The following is a 9665-nucleotide window of genomic DNA, read 5'->3' as shown; positions in this document are numbered from 1 at the left end:
GCCTAAGTTATAGAACTAGCAGATGTGCTTGATAGTTGTGTCATTGATAACAATGGACTTCGTACCTATTCCTTAGGATAATCCTTAGGAATGAATGAATGAGAAATAGTTGATTCTTAGGGTAAATCTTTAAGAGTAAAGAAGATAATGGGGATGGGTAATTGGGTTAGCTGTTTGATAATTAAACATAATAATTATATTATTGTGGGTTGAAAAGCCTATGTACTCACCAGGTTTCACAACCTGACCCACTCAGTTTATTTATATCACAGGTATTGATATGAAGTCACATTACACTGAGAGATTAAGGAGATATAGATCACTAGTGATAATTAATGTAAGTTCTGTTTATGCTTATGTTTTTGTATTGACGATGATATCCCAAATGTTTTAAATGAATAAAAATAATTTTCTTCAAAAATGCTTTGATAACGTATTTATCATGTTTTTCTAGGAACAAATTCCGCAACATTTTTATTAAAAGAGGTACTCTGATTTTTATAAAGCATAAACAAAATCAATATTTTCTGGCCGTGAAAATGGGGATGTCACAGCTGGTATCAGAGCATTAGTTTAATCGAACTAGGAATATGGATTTATTTCTAGACTTAAACTTAGAATGCTAAGCAATGATTGTGAGGAGTGTGTCTTAGGTAATACACCTGAATAGACACAAGCACTAGCTTATTTAGGGAACATGCCTAACATGCTTTTATGTGCTAAATGATTTATGATGCTAAATGTATGATTGGATATATGGTATGTTGCCGATCGGATCTGGAAACTTTACGTGTTCAGACTTCTAAACGTTTAATTACGATATTAGAACTAGCATGTAATTCTTTGTAGTAATAAGGAGGAATATATGTCTAAACCTTCCTCTATCTATATTCTCATCTCGATACATCGAACGACTGCTTTGGTGTGCAAAACATCATGGTGAAGACTCGTAGTGAATTGAGTAAATTGAGGAAATGAGAAGGCTTACGATAGTGAATGATACATGTAGGAAGTCGTAAGAGTGATATCTTGCCTTTAGAATGCGTCTAATAAATAGTCTGTGGTTGTCATCCATACTCTGCTAGATGACTGGGCCAACACTTGGGTAAAAGGCTTCTCTCATGGTTCACCTCTCACCCTTATCTCATGGTCTATATCACTTCTCATCATTTTATTTTTGTCACACAACAACTATTTCATCTACCCATGTTTTACTCAACACAATTTGTAGATATAAAATACATATACAGTTTAAATCATTTAAAACACGTATAACAATCTTTCACCCAGCATAGACAACAAGTGTTCAGACAGTATGCACACATAGAACGTAATTTATATTAAATACTTCATATCTATGTTTAAGATGAAAGGGACTATGCACTCACCTGATAAGGTGGTGACTCAGTACTCGGACAACACTTTGTTACTCTCAAAACAATTTTCCTCGACAAAACCTAGTATCGATATCACTAGGGTTTAGTCTAACGTTAACCGTGACTAATTAATAGTCTAGCTATTATTACTATTATATAAGCGTTAACACAATACTTTTCACCCACTATTTACAGACGAGGCCGGACATGGAACATCGGAGGGCAGGATCATTTTGGCATATAAGCACTTCTGAATCCAGCAACCCAAGCGGCCCTCCAAACCGGATCCCCCGTACCGCGAGTGGTTAAAAAGACATTATAACGACACTTATATAACTCATAATAATAGCCTAAATACTCATTATAAGTTCCTAATAACATTACTATATTAAAACATAAGCGATACTAAAGATAGGGTATGCATAACTCACTTACAGCGGGTTTTCTCGAAAACTGGGCTCTGCCGGAGCAGAGTTTCTGAGCCGAAGGGCCCTTTTCTCGGGGATTCGGGAGCCTTAGAGCTTCCTTCGGGTGCTAGGGGGTTTACCTAGACTTTAGGGGGCTTAAGGAGGCTTAGAGAGAGAAACTAGAGAGAGAAAGTGAAGTTGGAAGGTGTGAGAAATGAGTGTACCCCAACACCCTTTTTATAGGCTTGAAATCACCAAAAATCGTCGAGTTGACCTTCAACTTGTCGAGTTCATGGCGAGGTGTTAACATTCTAGTGGCAAAACGTGTGTGGCTCACATTGCGCCATGTCACCCCTTTTGCAGTAGCACCCTGCCGACTTCTAAACCCCGTAACTTTCGCATACGAGCTCCATTTTGACGTTCTTTATATTCACATGTAGATAAAAACAAGATCTACAACTATCTTCTTGACTCCGTTGGCCAATTCTCGACCGATATTAAATTTAACAGTAGGAGGAGATTAGACTGTTAAATGACCGCGGAAAATTCGTAACTCCTTCATATGGACTCCGTTTTCGTCTGTTTTTTTACCGTTGAGTTCCTATTAATGAGATATTCAACTCTCATTTAGGTCGTGTCGGCCAAAAACCGTTCAAACTAAAATTCGAGTTTCGGGCTGTGCACTGCTAAGCCGAATCTTAGAAAAATCATAACTTCCTCATACGAAGTCAGATTTGGGCGTTCTTTTTATGGACGCTCTTGGTTTAACGTATACTACAAATTTGTTTTAGATTTCTAAGGCCAAAAAGTCTTCCATCACAAATTCACTATTTACGTCGCGCTGTGTCGTCCCGGTTTTGCCGTAAAACTTTGACGGGCCATAACTTCTTCGTTATAACTCGTGTTTTGGCGTTCTTTATATGTACAGAACCCTTGTGACATATTCTACAACTTGGTTAAGATTACTCCTTCTAAATAATCTTCCATAATAAACTCATTTTTGATGCTCATTGTCTCTAAATTGACTAGCCCAAATCTACGGGCGTTACAACGCAAGGGATTACGATTCATGAAGCAGAACGCAATGTAACGCCCATAGATCAGGGATATTTAATTTAGAGAAAATGAGCATCAAAAATGACTTTTGATGGAAGATTATTTAGAAGGAGTAATCTTAACTAAGTTGTAGTATATGTTACAAGGATTCCGTACATATAAAGAACGCTAAAATCCGAGTTATAACGAAAAAGTTATGACCTGTCGAAGTTTCGCGACAGAACCGGCACGGCACAACACGATGTAAATAGTGAATTTATGTTAGAGCGATATTTAGCCTTAGTGATCTAAACGAAAGTCGTAGAATACGTTAAACCGTGAGCGTGCATAAGAAGAACGTCCAAATCTGACTTCGTATGAGGAAGTTATGATTTTTCTAAGTTTTGACTTAGCAGTATGTAGCCCGAAGTTCGAATATTAGATCGAGCGAGTTTTAGCCAAAACAATCTAAACGAGAATCAAAGATCTCGTTGATAGGAGTGAAACGGAAGAAAGACAGACGAAAACGAACGTCAGATGAAGAAGTTATGAATTTCTAACAGTGTTTTCCTGTCCCGGCCTACTAAAAATAATTAATAAAAATAAAGTCAAAATTAGCCAACGGAGTCTAAACGAAAGTTGTAGAGTATAGTCTCAACTACGCGTGGATATAAAGAATGTCAAAAACGAATCTCGTATGTGAAAGTTACGCAATTTTGAAGTTTGGTATGTCGGTGTATGCTAAGCGTAATGGAGTACGCCCAGCATACCCGTATGCATGAATTGAAATGGGCCACGTCGACCTAATCCAACACTCGAGTGCATAGGGTCCGTAAGCAATGACGCATTCGGCTTGATCTACCCAATACGCCCCGCGTACTAGGCATACGCCCAGCGTACATGTTGACAGCGGAGTACGCCCAGCGTAATCAAGGGTTTCAACCCCTATAAATACAAGTCGAGGGATTCCAAGATTTGTTACTCATTTCTTTCTCTCTCACTCATTATTGCCTCGTTTTGCATGCAAGTTATACCCCGAAGCCCCGATATCATTCCCAAGACCCGAAGCGAGTCCCGAAGATCCCGAGAAACGGAGTTTCTGAGCCGAAACTCTGCCCACGAGAAACCCGGTTTTTAAGGAAGCATCCCGGTTTCACCGAAGAATACTACTCTTAGAGCTGTAGTGTCGTCCGATCATCTTCTGATCAAGTGAGTGTGTAGTTACTTTCACCTTACACATAGATATAAAGTATTTGCTATGAAATACGCGCTATGTGTTTATATATTATTTGTTTACTTGAGACGGATGTTGAATGAATGTTTCATACAAGTTTTTAAATGATTAAAAGTGTATATGTAATTTATATCTACAAGTATGTTGGGTAGAACATGGGTAGATGAAATAGTCGATGTGAGACGAAATGATAAGAAGTTTGGATGATATTGATGTTCTAGTTAACTAGTGGAATAGAGATGGTGACCACAGACTGTTCTAGACAATCCAATGAAAAGTTAACAGGTTTGTAACCTGTAGGTGTTTTGAACTTAGTGTGTTCATTAGGTATTTTTGAACTCTATGTGTTCACTAGGTGTTTTGAACTCAATGTGTTCATCATGTATTTTTGAACTCTATGTGCTCACTAGGTGTTTTGAACTCAATGTGTTTATCAGGTATTTTTGAACTCTATATGTTCACTAGGTTTTTTGAACTCAATGTGTTCATTAGGTATTTTAAAATATATGTCTTCACTTGGTTTTTTTGAACTCAATGTGTTCATTAGGTAATTTGAACTATATGTGTTCACTTGTTGTACTTGAACACAATGTGTTCATTAAGTATTTTTAACTATATGTGTTCATTAAGTATTTTAGAACTCAATATGTTCGTTAGGTATTTTTTAACTAGATGTGTTCACTTGGTGTTGTTGAATTGAGTGTGTTCACTAGGTATTTTAGAACTAGGTGTTCATCGGATGTTTTACGTATTCACCAGATGTATGGACCTCGGGCAGCAAGGGACTTTGTATCAACTCCTTAGGTCAATTCTTAGGAATAAATGAATGGAGGATAATTGATTCTTAGGGTAAGGCTTTAAGAAATGAAAGGAGGTAATGGGGATGGGTAATTGGGTTGATTGTTTGATGATTAAAAATAATGATTATATTATTGTGGGTTGAAAACCCTATATGCTCACCAGGCTCTCAAGCCTGACCCACTCAGTTTTCTTTGCGTTGTAGGTACCGACACAAGAGTATAAGTTGGTTGACTTGACGATAGATTTTGGATTATAGACCAGTTGTTGTAAATAACTGCTGTAAGGTCTGTATTATACTGTTTATGCTTTTGGTCTGTATCGGAACATGACATCCCCAGGTTTTATTATTTAATGAAAATACATTCTTTTTGAGAAATGTTTTGATAAATGGTTATCATAATTTGTTTTGGGAACAAATTTTGCAACTGTTTTCTTTAAAAGATTACTCTGATTTTAAAACAAAGCATAAACAAATCGGTCTTTTCTGGCCGTGAAATTGGGGATGTCATCCGCAAGGCATCCGCGATTTCTATTTGTTCACGTGAGTATGATTTTGGAATTTAGAAGCAAAGGTAAAATTGTCTATTTCAAATGTTTTTTAGCTTTAAAATGGTAAAAAATATTATAAATCAATAAAAATAAAAAAATAGATTTGGGTATTTGTGATATTAAAAAACATTAAGAAGGGCAAATACGATATTTAGAATTTAGGCCGGACAAATACGATATTTAGCTGTTTAGCAAGGGCGTATACGAAATTCTCCAATATATATATATATATATATATATATATATATATATATATATATATATATATATATATATATATATATATATATATATATATAGAGAGAGAGAGAGAGAGCTAGGTTCAAATGTTTCTAGCAACTATTGTGTGCATGAATGCACCAATAGGAATTTAGGAAAAAATAAATAATTAAATAAACCATTTAAGGGTATTATAGTAATCTTTGCATAGTTAATTATGGTAGATAATTGATATTCCTGATATCACGCAAGAAGCAAATATAAATTTAGAACATTAGCCCTAAATCGAACTCCCCATCGTTTCTATCCACCGCTTCTGCTTCTTCTTCTGCAATCGATCATCAAGATTCAAAACTCTCCAATCAATTATTAAGCTTTTCTTTCTTTTAATAAACTCATTTTTTCTTTAATTGATCTCCTGCTTCACGTTCTCTTCTCATGTTTCAAGTTAATCGATTACCCTCTTGTCTGACTTGGTATATTTGTGTCTTTACGTTGGATGTTGACCTATTTAATCTTAGTATTTGGTGGTACAATGTAGAATATGTAAAAGTTTTCAAATTCTTATTTGACAACATATTTTTTTTCCTATTTTTGATTGCTACAATATAACTATAAATCTTATCTATTTGTGTCTATTTCTCCTTCTTTGACTTCATATATTCCATGGCCAGTTCCTGTCAAATCTGTTGGATATGATTATGTCATGACCTCCATGTGTTCGATAAAATGCCTCAATGAAAAAATAGTTTATAATCTTTAATGTTTTTTACTTCTCTTTGTTTCTTATTCTTTTCTGAACTATATAACTTAATTTAGATTGGGTTGGATGCCCTTTTCATAATAACAAGCTGAGGCTAATTGATTTGGATTAAGTTTGGAATTGCATTCGGTTTCTTCAATCCCATTTCACGCTCTTTTATTGTTGGTATTAAACTAGATTAGATATATCTTTCATTTCTTGTTCCTATATGATTCAATATTGTTTGATTGAGTTTTGACAAAGTTGATTTTGCTTGCAAATTGCAATGGATTTTGCATATGTGTGTTTTTTACTATTTTATTGGAATAAGAAAATAGTGGTATGTATTCTGTTAGAATGAAAAAGGTTAAGTTGGGGATTCTCTTTCATATCAAAATGCAAACACATGTTCTTTTTATAAGAATATAAATATTACATAAAACATGTGTTGCTAGTAATTCTAACATAATACATTTATACATGTTGTAGAATGTTTATGCATATAGAAGAAAAGACTATAATTTAAGTGCATTATGTAACGTATTCTATTAAAATTTATTTATATAAATGCATTCTATTAGAATGTCTTTGAGAATGTTTGTTAACAACAAGTATATTTGTTTAAATGGTAATACTAACAAGTAATGTATCTTATTCTTTCATAATTGTATGGAGAAGGAATTCAATATTGATCATACAAGAGAAATATTTGGAATCGATTTCAACAACAATTATATATGTGAAGATCAAGTTGATTATATGGACCATTGAAGATGATCAAATGTATTTGTTCAATAATTGTATATTCAAGAATGCTAATTTTTAAGAATTTTATTCATTTTTGATGATATTCTGTTAGAATATATATATATATATATATATATATATATATATATATATATATATATATATATATATATATTAAGAGAGAGAGAGAGAGAGAGAGAGAGAGAGATAGGTTAAATCGAGATCGTCTAAAAGGTTGAGAATGTGAGAACAAATCACAACCGTCCAAAAGTTCAAATCTAAGGTTAATATTAATGTGCCATTTTTGTAAATTGTAAAATTAAAAGTATCAATTTGTAATTTTCAAATGGAGGTAAAGGGCATTAAGGGGATTTCAGAAATTTTCATTTCCAGAAAATCAATATTGAATCCGTGATTCTCTCTCAGCTTCGATAAAATACGGCTCCGTTTCCCCCCATTCGTCCGATAGTCATACGCTTCAATGGAATCTCGCTTAAGTCATACAAGCTAGAGTGATCGTCGTCACAAATCTCGCCCTCTATTCTCCATTGTCATATTCCTAGTCACCAATCTCCATTTGCATCTGATCTACAGTTGTGTTTCGGAGTTACTTGGATGAATTTGATAAAGGTAATGCCTTTTTAATTTCCAGCTTTGTTTTCCCTTTTGGTTTTGTTTATCATATTTTTTTAATCGATGTTAAAATCATTATAACAATTAAGATAAAAATTACTTACCACAATACAAGATATCTGATGTCATGTATTTTAGCAACACTTGGTTCGCTGAGTTTGATTTTAGGGGTAAGGGATTTGCTTTGGTTGCTGTTACTATTGTCATTTAATATTTTTCTTCTTAATTATCAATATTATTTTTAATCTATGAAGCTCTAACGAGATTTTCACATCCATGAATTATTTATTGTTGTATTTATCTACCTAATGTCTTTCGTCAAACTTTATTGATATTAATCATTCAATATATAACTGCTATATTTTTTTATTCATAGTTATTACAAAAGTGAAGTATCATAGTTGAGAAAGTTCACGAAAAATGCATACAGTTTCTATAGCTTAATTTTTTTTTGTTGTAAAACATGTCATAGACCCATTAAGAACATTCTTTTCTCCTTTTAATATGAGTATAAAATAAAATGTATTCCATAAATGAGTTACATTTATACATATGTGTTTCCTTTTGATGCTGGTAGGTTCATTTCATTTGGAGCATCTTTGTATTTTCATTGGCTCTAATCGTAAATTCCAGAAAATCAAAAGGTACAGTTACTTTTGTTTGTATCATTTTTTAGTTTCATATTTTGATGCTATTCATTCCTTCCGATTAATATTCTTTTTGAAAATATGAAAACTCTCATGACAACTATCTTTGATTTTTTCAAGTCTTTTTTTATATCTATATTGTATCTTATTAACTTATGATTGCGGCTATATTAGGTTTTTTATATATAAATTGTGTTTTATTCAATGATGAAGGGATAGAAGTGTTTGTCTATGGTGTCTTATTCATCGATGATTTCTTTTATGATTTTGATAGACCTCGTGGGAGTTCATAAGGTCTTTAAAGATACAAGCAATATTCATTATCATCAATGTTGGAGTCGAAACACTAAAATCTTCTAGAAGGATGGGATGAGAGAAATAACGAGAATAATGTCATTCATTCCAAGTGTTCTATTACTTTATGATTAGAACTTATGTTAATTTTATATATGATTGTAACTCTAGTTTATTCATTTATGCATACGACTGTATTAGATTTTTTTTATATAAATAAAATTATATTGTTTTTTTTTCTCTACCTACATTTTGTTTTATTCATTTGGATATAGTCACTGATGATTAAATCTGGAATGTAATACGTAGATTGATTGGTCAAAGTAGGTTGTTATTTCAATCATGCATAAATAACCATGAATTGCATTTTATTTAATAAATATTACTCTATCAATAATTATGTTATATATTTCAATCTGAAAAAATTCAATATTAGAAAAGATATAAAGCCTTATGTTATTACTAAATGAATATAGTTGTATTAAATTATATTTTACTAATTTTTATTCTATTCAAAAGGAAACAAACAAATATGTAAAATATAATATATTCTACATTTATATTACCGTATTTATTTTATAATAATAATGATTTTTTTTTGTGAATAGGAATTGAAACTCATAATGCCACTTCTTTAATCTATCCTAATAAATAAAAATGATTTTGCCACATGTCCTCTTCTCCTTCATTTTGACACTTGTTATTTTCTAGATTTTTTTGAATTATTTAATATCCACTTGTCATTTTTATAGTTTTTTCCTTTTTATTCAAATCTCATCTCATGCCACCTCATATTAATTATCTTTATAAATATATTAATTAATGTACATAATAACTTTCTATTTTTGAATTCCTCTTTCTATTAATATATTAATATTAATTAATTAATGTATATGTATATTAATGTAGATAATACATTCCATTTGTAAATTAATATTAATTAATTTTATTAGTATAGATTAATTAAGACCAAATTACATA

The 9665-nt window shown here is 32.3% G+C and overlaps 1 long non-coding RNA gene across 1 annotated transcript; it reads left to right on the top strand.

The window, feature by feature from the left end:
- The first annotated feature begins 7507 nt into the window (after positions 1-7507).
- LOC145068956 (uncharacterized) lies at positions 7508-8920 on the top strand. The gene is made up of 3 exons (XR_013689184.1): positions 7508-7740; positions 8321-8387; positions 8665-8920. It is a non-coding gene; the product is annotated as an uncharacterized LOC145068956 (long non-coding RNA).
- The last annotated feature ends 745 nt before the right edge of the window (positions 8921-9665 follow it).

This window comes from Lactuca serriola, chromosome 1, assembly GCF_051521515.1.
Source record: "Lactuca serriola cultivar US96UC23 chromosome 1, Lser_US96UC23_V15, whole genome shotgun sequence".
Lineage (NCBI taxonomy): Eukaryota > Viridiplantae > Streptophyta > Magnoliopsida > Asterales > Asteraceae > Lactuca > Lactuca serriola.
This window is presented reverse-complemented; position numbering and strand designations above follow the sequence as displayed.